The sequence below is a fragment of the Tachypleus tridentatus genome, chromosome 1 (assembly GCF_004210375.1).
Source record: "Tachypleus tridentatus isolate NWPU-2018 chromosome 1, ASM421037v1, whole genome shotgun sequence".
In the NCBI taxonomy this organism is placed as follows: Eukaryota; Metazoa; Arthropoda; class Merostomata; order Xiphosura; family Limulidae; genus Tachypleus; species Tachypleus tridentatus.
This window is the reverse complement of record NC_134825.1, coordinates 91,726,996-91,738,395: the sequence shown is the minus strand read 5'-3', so window position 1 is coordinate 91,738,395 and position 11,400 is coordinate 91,726,996. Positions and strand designations below refer to the sequence as shown.

The following is an 11,400-nucleotide window of genomic DNA, read 5'->3' as shown; positions in this document are numbered from 1 at the left end:
GCCTCTTTTAAACCACATAGCATCTATGCCTTTAAACGTATCTTTTAGACTGACTGCAATGTGCTATAGAGATCACCAAACCTTCTGGTTTAGTAAATTTTTAGCTGTTATGGATGATACTATATTATTCAAGTCCAATAATTAAATATCATGATTGTTGTTTGTTTCTTGCATTCTTTTTCCAAAACAGTTAGAGAAATGGTAGTTAGTGAACACCATCCATGTCCAACCCTTGGAATACTTTATCAGTGGATAATGGGATTAACTATCGCATAAAAGTTCTGGGGAGAGCTGAAAGAGCAAGGATGTTTGGGAAGTGATGTAAACTTTCATATTGCTAGCTAGTTTTGCACCGTTGGAAATGTTATGACACAAGAACTTTAGTATTTTAGTTTTTCAAGTGTTAAAATTAAAGTACTGCATCTAATAATTGGGCTCAGTCATTTTTTAAAGATAATAGATTAGTTACTAATTGTCTGAAGAAGTTCTTGCTCATAAATCTGTTTTATAACTATTAATTGTATATTGTGAATGTATATTAACACATCTTACGTTGAAGTATTTGTTAACCACATTATAGCAAACTGAGAAGCATAATAAAGGAAACAACATTTGCATACCCATTGACATATGTTTTTTAATGTATTAGCAATTGGGTTTTATTGACTTTCAAGATTAAATTCTAAAAGTGTATCTTCAAGAGTTATGCCAAAATAATAGCTATAAGTAATGTAGTTGGAATGCTTCTAAATGAACAGTAAATCCCAAAAAATGCCATTTTTAACAATCCCTCATTAATACTCAGTTAGGAATTAGCTTCTGAAATTAATGTATATACAAAAGAAATGTTAAATAACAAAGTTTATTCTAAGTAGGCATGTGATGGTTACATCTGTACACAATGGGTTTCAAAAACACAATAATAACACAATAAATTTGTCTTATAATTGACGTGAACAATAGTACAGTAATGATAAGAGTAAAGAGCAACAAGAATAGATTTTTCAGGCCAAATAATTAATGTAAAACAAATTGTTATAATGCAAAATGTGTATAGTTTTAACTCTTACCAGACTATTTCACATTACAAAATATATAGTATAAATTACCCTTTCTAATTATTTGATAGGTCAATAACTGTGAGTGTTTTACAGACACACTTAAAAAGTATTTATGTAGCCAAGGAACTCAAATTTATTTAGCAAACCTATATACATTTCCTCAAACTCTTTCTGTTACAAAGTTTTGTGCTTATTTGTCTCAATTCGTTTGAGGGTAGTTTTTTTTTTTTTCTACAAAGCTCTATATTTCCAACTAAATGTACTTCATAACATTAACATTGTTTTCATTATATTCAAGTCCCATACACAATGAATTACCTTCTCACCCTACAGTAATAATCCATACAAAAAGTTTAACATTTACTTGGAGTCCAAACTTCAAGTTAAGAACTCAGGTACTGCTTGTTCAACCTAACTGAAGATAAATTCTGCTCAGAGGATCCATATGTTGTGATAATTATGTAACTAACATCATTTCTATTTGGACAAACATATATACAATGTTAAAAATAAGTCATATCTTCATAAGAATAAAAGAACCCTGCTGAATTAGGCCTAGGTTAATATTTTATGTGCTTTATAGAAATAACTGGTTGGATATATATAGTATATAAAAATAATTACACTATTAACAGCTGTGCATAGTCCATTAAAACAGTGTGTATGTAAATTTTACAAATGAAAATTACGTTCTTAGTCAACATCTGATTCATTGGTCCTGCTAAATTAATTTTAGTATTATAATTTAAATGTGAATATTATGGCACATGTTCTATTACATAACTCTTCAGTGTGACTAACATCTAGAAATGTTTAGGTTAAGTGCAGAAACAAAAAAAAAACAAACTACATTTTAAGCATTTCTAAAAAAGTAGTGTTTCATTTGAGCTGTGTATCCCACAGATATATTACACATTGAAACTGTGTAATAAATATTTTACACACATACAGAAATATGTCTATAATAAAGAACTTTCTCAGTGGTCACTTATATTACAACATAATATCTTTTTGCTCAAAAAATATATCTTTTAACTTGAATTGGACCTTAATTTGTTATGTCTGGATTAAGATTAATTTTAATATAATTTAATATTGTAAAAACGTAATTAAAATAAACTGTTACTTTCTTAGCGATAAATTTTATAGGATAACAGAAATTAATCAACTGTAATTTAACTACTTGGAATTTTCATCTCACATTATCAAAGAAGTGTGTAAATAAAAATACAAGCATTACAAAATATACATTTCAAAAGTAAACTAGCAGTTAAATTTAATCAAAATATTGAATTAGAAAAACAACCTCTAGTGGGCATTATTTGTAATAATTTCTCTATGACAAATAATCAAATGAAAGCTTTGTTTTGGATGTTTATCATGAAAGACGAATTTATAATATTTTAATATCCCTAAGTATTTTTGTAATTATTTCTTTTTCAGATGAACATAATTTGGTTAGAGAAGGGTAAGTAATGCAAGTGGCATTTGCATTAACATTATCAAACAGATAATATACCTAGAATGAAAAAATATTATATAATGACATGTACACATCAAACGTTGGTAAGAATGAAGCTATAATTTTTAAAAGATATTTATGCATATTGAAAAAGTTGTTAGTTACAAATCATGTGTGAATTGGTGAATAACACAAGTGTGATAATTACACTGACAAAATGACTTCAGCAAGTGCAGAGTTCAGTATGTATATTATATGTATGTATAACATCAACATTACATTATTTTTTATCCACTAAATCTAGCACCAGTTTTGTGTATTAATTTCCTATTATGTTCATAAACAAATAAAATGGGGTGCTTAACAGATCTTAAGATAAAATTGTCTGTATAGTAAGAATAATAGATTTTTCTATTAGATTGTCAATCAAATAAAAATGAATGTTACATAACTAGAAGACATTTTGAAAAGAGTGTAAGCAGCTATACAAGGCATTGTCAATTAAAAAAGGCAAAAATGAAGCTTTTTCACAGCTGTGTTCACCAATTTACAGAAACCCTACCTATTATGGTGGATTATTCATTTTATGTACAAAACATAACTGTACAGATAGAACTTATATATGACAGGCCCCATCAGTTTGTTTTGGTTTCAGATGATGTAAAATATATATCACAAAAGTTCACCCAAATTTGAAATCAAATCTTATAGCAAGGAAGTTCTACATTATTGAAAAGTTCCATGTACAAAAGTGAAGATATCTATACAAACAGCTGTTGTACATTGTTTTTTGACAATAAAATTGAAAGACCATGACTAGTTCGAGACTATACATATGATGGATGACTTTCTTAATTAAACCCGTCTTTTAAAAAAAATGTTATTAATCTTGGAATGGAGTAAATAAGTGAATCACACTTATTGAATCAAACTTTCGTCTCTGGACCCTCCGTTCCATGTTTGAAAGAATCTCGAAGACAAATGAGTTGAAGCGCACAAATATGACCAAAGGCCTTGTTGTACCAGTCTGGTGACCTTCCTCTGATAAAAGAAAAGTGATATATCAGATATTCACCTTAAATCGTGTTAAAGTGAAAAACATAACTGCATTTAATCATGTATAAAAAACAGAATTAAAATTTTTAATTTAGGAAACAACTTCTATTTGTTTGATTTATTAGATTATTTTCATTCCCATTTCAATGAATAATTTGTTTTATGTATTCTACTCATATAACAGTATCTATCTTTTCAAGTTATAATCTTACAGATTTTATAAAGTTTACAAAATGTTAAAAATCTGAAAATACCTAAGGTTACACAGAAAACTTTGAAATCACATTAAAGACAGATGTAATTGAAATGATAACTTACTTTCATTAATACTTTAAAAATTATTCTAAGCACAAAGTTTCCATGAAATAAATATTGCAAAATGATTTATGAAATTTCAGCAAACTCATCAATGTCTGAACTTAAAAAACAGTCATGTTTGTACATGAACAATAATTGCTAATGGCGCATACTTAGTACAAAATCTATTACCCAGATCTTCTGATTAGAAGTTATGTGGTTTCAAAATTCAAATGCTAGGAAAGCATTCTCAACGTTTTCAATGTTTTAATCACTTACCGAGTATCCACTCGATTGATATGAGTCAAGCGAGACTTGCCTGCACCACATGGTTCAACTAAAAAATGTGAAACAAGAACAACCCCTCGTACACTGCCTGGTAATGGAGGTGCATCTGGATGATCTATGGATGTTTCAAAGAGCATACAAGAACCTTTGGGTGAGTCAGTTCTCCAGGATCTAACAACAACAAAAGCATAATTAAAAGTTATTTTTCTGAATATTGTGGTGCATCAATTAAATTCATTCTGTGAAAAATGAGGGGATTAAGTGTTGCTTAGATTATCTGTAAAATAGCAGTAATTAACTTTGTATATCTCGTACACATGAGAAAATAAACAATCAAAACTTTGTGTTAAGAACTACACTGGTAATTAGAACAAAATATGTACATGGAGAACTTACAGTTGTAAGTACAGCTACAACATTAATACTTGAAAAGACATTTTCCATTTTGAATACAACATAATTTCTGTTAAAAGTACTCTCATTGAACATTTATGACATAAGTTTAATATCATTCTTGAAAGAGTAACAGATTACCAGAACACCTAGTTCTTGAAAACTTAAATATTGAGGGTCTTATTTGAGAAGTCTATATTTTTTAATTCTAACAAGTCTCTGGAAGCAAAAAATCCTCATAAATGTGAAAAATTGTCAAACTCACCTAAGAACGCAATAATCACGAGCTGGATGTGGACCAACAGAGTTACAGACATGGTGGAAAACTTCACATTGGTTATCTAACTTACACACAACTCTCCATTTAACTATAGATTCATCCCATACATTCCTGCAATATGAAAATACAAGTATAATGTACGTTGATTAATATTAATTTATAATTTAGATCATAATTTGCCTGAGATAAAACAATTTGTAACTTTTTTACAAAAAACGAAAAAAATATGCTGAAATCATTCACTTTCAATGTTTGTATCAACACTTTGTCAGTAGTATTTAATTTTGCATGAATCAACAAAGGTTCAAAAATTAAACACTTAAAAAGCATCTTTCATGATTTCAGGTTTAACAATTCACACGTAAAAACAACTTTTTTTACCCATTTTAATTAAAAAGAAAAGTATATCAACCAAAAGACAAAAAAAATTCAACATTTACAAAAATCTATTAAGTTTTTTTTAACAGATAACATGCTCAGTATGCAATTAAATTGAACAAATCTTTAAGGCATTTGCTTAAATATTAATACCTCTCTCTCAGTATCCTATTCAACACTTCTAGTGGAGGAGCTTCAATTTCTACAGACACCTTCCATAGCCTCAATGGATGTCCATCATCTATTTTTTTATATGATACTTCTACACAATCATCATGAGGAACCACTAACCAACTTTTGAATTTGTCACGTGCTTCCTATGAAACAAATTTGAAGAAAAGTTTTAACATACACCAATATCTGCAAAAACAATAAATGCTTCCCTTTACTCTTTTTGTAATTATGAAACAGATAAAACATTGCAAATGTTTAAACAAAACAACAATGTGCTCTAAAATCCAAATAATTAAGATTAATACAATTAGTTTTAAAAGGACTGATGTAAATGTTGAATCAGGAAATAAATGTGACTTCTTAAAATTAAGGTGAATATTATATTCTTGTCATTTCCATTAATTTTTAATGGTTCCTATATAATTCAAAGGAAAACTAAGTAATTAATCTATTTGTTGTAAATAATCCTAAATATCAAAAGTGGAGTTTGATGTCTTAATGTTGGTAATTTACCTTGTGTAATCCCTGAAGGTATATTTCAACATATGTTTTCCAGCTATAATTTCTTTGATTTGTCAGGCTTCCAAGTTCTTCAAATGTTGGAGGTTCCAATTGTTCAGCATTGGCTAGTCTAAGGTTTTCCTCTTTCACCTATAAATCCATAATAAGCATAAAACAAAAATACTCAATTATCCAAAACTTTAATATTAAAGATATTATATATGTTATATGGATCATGAGTCTCCAAAACATGTAACAGTCAGTTACTTGAATTATTTGAGTTTGTGCAACAAAAATTTAAGAATGTTATTTTTTTAAGGCACAAGTATTTAATTCTTTGCTATTACTGACCTTTCTTAAGACTGAACGTTCTGACTATGAGGTAGTGAAATTTACCAAAACTTATCCAGTAGTGATATTAAAAAGAGAGAGAGAGAGAGAGAGAGTACGAGGTCCGTTCAAAAAATACGCGGACTGTTTGAATTGCGCGGCTCCATTTGGTTCCAGGGGAATCCGCTTGGTGTCGCTAGGTTGGCACAGAACAGCTGATTACGACGCCATTTCCCGATTGCAGATATCTTCATTTGTGTATTAGCTACGCGGTTTTAAGTGAAGTGCGATTTTTTCGTTTGGCGGATTTCAGAATGAATGACCTGAAGGAGCAACGACTTGTTGTGAAATTGTGTTAAACTTGGAAAATCTGCGACTAAAACTTTTGCTATGCTTAACACGATTTACGGTGATGTTGCTATGAAGCGTACGGCATGTTTCAAGTAACATGAACGTTTTAAGGATGGTCGACAGTCCATTGAAGATGATGAGCGTCCTGGACGTCCTTCCACGTCAACTGACGACCCACACGTCGACAAAATCAACACCCTGGTGCGGGCAAATCGACGTCTGACTGTCAGGGAGCTTGCTGAAGAGTGTGAGATATCAGTTGGATCTTGTTACGAGATTTTGACCGAAAAATTGAAGATGCATCGCGTTGCTGCGAAATTCAGCCCTCAGAACTCGTGAGTTTTTGGCCAAACACTCGATCACTGTTCTTCCCCACCCCCCTACTCACCTGACCTTGCTCCTTGCGATTTTTTCTTGTTCCCCAAACTCAAAAGACCCTTGAAAGGAAGAAGATTTGAGACGATTCCAGAGATTAAGGCAAATGCGACGAAGGAGCTGGAGGACATTACAAAAGAAGCGTACCAGGACTGTTTCAACAAGTGGAAACACTGTTGGGATAAGTGTGTGCATTGGGGAGGAGAGTACTTTGAAGGGGTCCCAGACCTATAACTTCTAAATAAAGTACATTTTGTTTCATAACGTCAGTCCGCGTATTTTTTAACAGCCCTCGTATGTATTTGAATTTAATTATTTTGATAGTTTCATTAAGAGGTTCCTTTTGATATAGTTGAACTTCCTGGAAATTAGTGAGCACATCTTTTTCCTGGGGAATCTGTTAAGATTAAATTAAAATGATAATTATAGACTGTATGCTATGTATTTGCCTTCATTAATATTTAAATATAGCATGATATCACTGCACGTCAGCAACAAAATTAGATAAAGCTTATTTTATACTATGGAAATTTTAAAATTCAATTTTGTCCTACCGAAAACAGTTGCCTATAGTTGTTAATCATGTATGTTAAGCATTCATGGGCAGCACGATTCTCATTGAGCTCCTTTTGGTCTGGAACTCCAACAACTTTTCTTCGCCTTGGACTGGCACTAGCACTTCTTGGAATTGTTTGTTGAAACAGTGATGGTGCAAAGCACACAGAAAGGTTTGTGGCTGTCATCTGTAGGTTCATATGGCACATGGGATAAATATAATGATTACTCATGTAAAACGAGATTTATTAAAAAATTGTGTTTACATTATCAACCACACTGAACTATAAACAGACGTCAATATTTTCTAAATTAAACTATAGGTTACAAATATTAGTCTATTTATAATACTTTCAATTTAATAACAAGTGCTTGGCATAGCTTAGTGGTGGGTGTTATTGACTGGCTGCCTCTTCACTAATGTGTCAGTTCAAAGTTACAGACAGCTAATGCAAATAGCCGTCATATTTCACTTAAGGTGAAACTTCAAATCATATAAAGATTTAATGGTTAAACATAATCTTACCTGGTTTTCATCAGAACACTGACAAATTTCTTGGAGGAAAGCAAGCAATGACTGCAAAACCTCACGATTTTCATCAGGCATCAAAAGAATAGCAGCTTGAATTGCTTCTTTCCGATTTTCCACCGGTATATCTGTAAAGAAAACACTTATCTGTAGCAGTGAGTACAAATGAAAACATATAAAAGAAATTAAATCTCTTGGTGTCTATTTTAATAAACACTGTACAAAAGAAATTAAATCTCTTGGTATCTATTTTAATAAACACTGTACAAAAGAAATCTCTTTACATGCGTTCTATAATTTCACATTGAATAGCAAGATTTCTAAGACAATGAAAAAAAGAAACATATCTCAAAAATATGGTACATTCAGTAATATAATGCACCTTTATATATTAAACTTAAATAAAAGAATATTTATCAAAACTTAATCCACACCTTTTCAGTAAGCTCACATTACTAGATACAATATGGTTTTCTCTTTTTATGACTAATTTTGATGTGAGCACAACTCATTATGAGATAAATATATATATGTAAAAATGGCTCGTTTGAGTTGAGAAAATATTTTACGTAGAGGAGTGAACAACGTTTCAATCTTCTTCGGTCATTGTCAGGTTCACTCCTTTTACACATATATTTTTCTCTACAAGTGGGTTTTCTCAACATCACTTATTATAAGATAATGCAATGCATTTTCAACGTTCTTAATGTCTTAAAATATATCATAAACTAACTGATATGTAATTCAAGGAAATTAAATATTTCTAATTGTTTATATTTTGCTTTAGTTTTATTATATCTTTAAAAGGCTAAGAAATACCAATACATCCTAGAAATGTCTAAAAAGTAACTTCTGCTTCCTCATTCATATTAAGACTAATGAATGTCAAATACTAATTTGTTCATCATGTAGATATTTATTTTTATACAAAAACATTTTTAGATCAAGCAGTCTCTTTTACTTTTAGAATAATTAATAAGTACTAGCTACTAACATTGGAAGATACTGATAAATGTTTCAGATAATTTGTTGGTTAATAAAGCATCTGGTAGTTCTCTAAAATATTGTTTCAGCATATCTGCAATATCATAGGCTTGCTGATTTTCATAACTTAAGGTTGCTGGATTGGAATCATTCAAGTTTTTCAACTTTTGTATGCGAGATCGTACTCCTGACTTTCGAAAGAGGCCAACTGCATTTAAAGCTGTCTTCCTAAGGTAGCGAATAGCCACCTCAATAGAAGGAGGAAGAGGCTGTCCTGTCCTCTGAAGAATCAGAAGTAATGGTACACCAAACACAACCTTGTCTGTAAAACAAGAAACAAAACCATTGATATGTAGTTATTTAAAAACTGAGCTGAGGAAATTGTATTTTTTTACATTAAATACAGAATTAATAAATCAAATCATGGTTCTTTAATACTAAATTTTTAACATATTTATCCTATATTGAAAATTGCTTTATAGTATGCTCCATAATATGTGAAACATTATTAATTTTTACTCATTTTATTTTTAATTTTTTCACAAAGGAATAATGCCAAGTTTTCATTATCGGAAAACCTTTATAAAAACCAACAGATATAATGTCCTAATATCCTCAACAGTGTGTCTGTTAAACATTTATTTTTCATCAGAGGTGATATTAAAATGAGATTATGCAAACAAATGTCATAGTTTAGGTCACTATATGTGAAGTGAAACAGATTCAAAACCCCATAGTGTTTCAGTTATTCTTTCAACAAATAATGCATTAAAACAAAACTAATACTATCAAGATATCCTCAGCAAAAATTTCAATGTTTCTTTTTTAAGTTTTCTTACTTAATAAGCTTGACATACTGTGATTGAAAACCAAATGTTAATCAATGACAAGTAAATTTTCCATGCCATTTTTCTAAAGTTAAAAAGTATCTTTTAATATAATTAATTGTGTATAATTCAAGATAATTACTATCACAAGAAATAAAATTTTCTCCTGGCAGTTTCATGTATTAGATCATCTTTGTTAAATACTTTATAGTAATTCAAGTCTTACAAGCTGGAATTGTTCTAATTTAATTCCATTTTAATTTCAATAAATGTAAAATACACTTATGCACTCAGTATTGCTAAGTGTACCTTTATAATCTGGGGTTCGTATTTTACGAATGAATTTTGGAACACCCCAGTTCCAGCCACTTCGGCTTGTTGGATTGTGCTTTTCCATAAGAGATGTTAACTTAAGAAGTGCTAGCTTCCTCAGCTTCATTAATTGTGAAGCTGATAGACTGCTAATATGAAGACCATGTGATGTTACTGTTCGAATATTAACTGAGCTTTGGCGTCGAATAGATGGAAACCAATGCCACCTAATTTGTGTTGCTGAACTCCTTTTGTGCAAAAACAAATGTAAGAATAAAATCAAATTACCACACACAATTATTACAACCATATACTAAATCATTAAGTAAGAAAACAAATTAACATGTAATAAATATACTTACTAAAAACATGTTTTGTGTGTTATAAAGACTGTTTTTAATAACTTTAACATCATTTAACAGAAAAAAGTATGGAAATCTATAGATTAAATCCACATTTTAAAGAAGACTCTAAGTGAAATTAACATGTTATACAGATAACTTAAGAAAAAATTAACAATTCCACACAAGTTAAATCAACTAAAATCAGGAACATTTCAAACTTTTTGGGTCAGTTAATTTACACTTCTAAAATGACATTCTAATAAAAGTGGCAATTTAATTACTAGAGCAAACAATGCTTAATAATTTCCAAACCAAAATAAATTATAAAAGGCATCAAAGAAAAAGCAATAATACACATGATCATTTTGCCTGGTAAAAATAATCATTAAATAATTTAATAAAGGAATCTTTCCAAAAATAATAACCATAGATTTTTTTCTAGCTTATATAGAAACAATTTTTATAAAAATATCAGATCTTAAATCTTCATTAAAACTATTTTATTTTTAATGTGTAAACTTAATGAACATACAAAGAGCTTCTAGTGAGAGAAGAACCAACTCCAGAATCTTGTCTTTCCCTCGTTGATTTTTCAGTTTCATCTTTTGAACTGTTTACCTCAATTTCAAAGTTGTCAGGAGTAAGGGAAGTATAGAACACACTATTGGATTCTGGGGGTGTTTGATCATCATTTGTTTGGGTTAGAAATGGAACTGAAAAAATCAGCAATTTCCATTACTAACAAAGTATTTGTAAAGAATTTTGCATTTAATATTTACTAGTCAACAAACTCATTTGGATAAAATATCACAAGCCAACAAATGGAAAAAAAATGTCAGTTAAATAGCTTAAATATTATTTTGTTGATTGAATTAAGAAAACATTAAGTGAATAAATCCTGCT

The 11,400-nt window shown here is 30.0% G+C and overlaps 1 pseudogene across 1 annotated transcript in view; it reads right to left on the bottom strand.

Moving 5' to 3' along the window:
• Positions 1 to 854: 854 nt before the first annotated feature.
• The window catches only part of LOC143232705 (uncharacterized), a 169,294-nt pseudogene continuing 158,748 nt past the window's right edge, over positions 855 to 11,400 (bottom strand). Inside the window, exons 12-21 of the transcript XR_013017679.1 lie at positions 11,030 to 11,210; positions 10,151 to 10,401; positions 9,025 to 9,336; positions 8,028 to 8,158; positions 7,501 to 7,689; positions 5,903 to 6,040; positions 5,369 to 5,532; positions 4,823 to 4,948; positions 4,156 to 4,335; positions 855 to 3,564 (exon numbers count right to left, since the gene is read on the bottom strand). The product of XR_013017679.1 is annotated as an uncharacterized LOC143232705 (transcript). The remainder of the gene's footprint in view (positions 3,565 to 4,155; positions 4,336 to 4,822; positions 4,949 to 5,368; positions 5,533 to 5,902; positions 6,041 to 7,500; positions 7,690 to 8,027; positions 8,159 to 9,024; positions 9,337 to 10,150; positions 10,402 to 11,029; positions 11,211 to 11,400) is intronic.